Here is a 1,252-nt window from a genome sequence, read left to right as displayed (position 1 = left end):
CCGGGTGATGGAATAGAAGCAGTAACAGATGAAGTGGAAGGAAATTCCATCTTTCTACACTTGTGGGAGTAGCAGCTGAACGGTTGCATCGCAAAGGATGCAGTGGAAAAAAGATGGCTAGTAGTTGTCATGCGGCAATTGTATTGTTACGAGCAATCGTAATTGCAACTGACAAGTAAAAAATATCTATGCCATTGAACAAAACAACGCTTGTGGTTGTAGTTGAATTTGACACTTAGCCGAAACTCAACCAAATCAAAGGAAAAGTAAACAGTGATAGCACACAGTTTTACCAAGTTTTCAGCACGACTGCCAAAGTAAATCAGGCTGTCCTACGGTGATTCAGACGCACCGATAAGTGTTTTTTGCACCAATCACTCTTCTTAGGTAGTAGCCGAAATTCGGAACGTGCCCATTAGTTTTCCAGAGGGCTGTACCGAAATACGTGTTTGCGATCCATAAGAGGTCCACAAATCAGGGTTTCACTTGAACATCAAGTAAATTATTGCACCTAACGTGTGAAGGAATTGCAAAGAGCAACATAGTAGATGGATGCACTTTGTCACCAGTGTGGCCGAGTATATGCAACAGAAGTTATGAAGGTTGGATAGACCGGTAAAACTCGGTCCATGAAGAGGTAAGCTGCTCGTTGTCTTCAATCTCCAGGTCCTTAGCAGTGCGACCGGTCTTGTATTAACGCTGCATGTCAATTCCAAAGTGAGCACGATGCTGCGCCAACAGTAGACCAGTCACCGTGTTGACCCAAGCGTAAGGGAACACTTCTGTGCTGTACAATTGGTAAAGGCGAAGAAAAACATTTAATATCTTTAGGTCCATGGATCATAACTGCAGCACAATCCTTCTCTTGATTCCCTAGGCGTCACCTTGATCCACAAAGCCTTTCAGTGATCTACCCAACCATCTATTCGAACGCCTTCTTAATCAGCTACGCATCCATTTCTGGGCCTCAGCCATTTATAACCATGAACATTTCTTCAAACATGCAATCACTCCTCCATCGCGTCGACACATGCATCAGCCTAAAGATCTTCCTCTCCAACCAATCACTCATACCTAATCCAACTGTCCGTCCCAGAGGCTTGCAGTTGCTCTAGAGCGCATTCGTCCATCCATATATCCATCTCCCACTTGCAAAACTGTCTCCAAATTGTGAAACTACTACTCCACTTCAATTTACTCATGCGCCCAAAGGCATATAAATCCCTTAGTTAATCCATCTACCTGAACTCCT

At 43.9% G+C, this 1,252-nt stretch overlaps 1 protein-coding gene across 1 annotated transcript in view; it reads left to right on the top strand.

Annotated features, from left to right (window-relative positions):
* The window catches only part of EGR_11132 (hypothetical protein), a gene marked incomplete at both ends in the record, with an annotated part of 8,053 nt that overhangs the window by 3,484 nt on the left and 3,317 nt on the right, over positions 1 to 1,252 (top strand). The gene's annotated exons all lie outside the window — the stretch shown is intronic.

Source organism: Echinococcus granulosus (assembly GCF_000524195.1).
Source record: "Echinococcus granulosus chromosome Unknown EG_S00402, whole genome shotgun sequence".
Lineage (NCBI taxonomy): Eukaryota > Metazoa > Platyhelminthes > Cestoda > Cyclophyllidea > Taeniidae > Echinococcus > Echinococcus granulosus.
The sequence above is the reverse complement of the archived record's forward strand: the minus strand, read 5'-3'. Positions and strand labels throughout refer to the sequence as shown.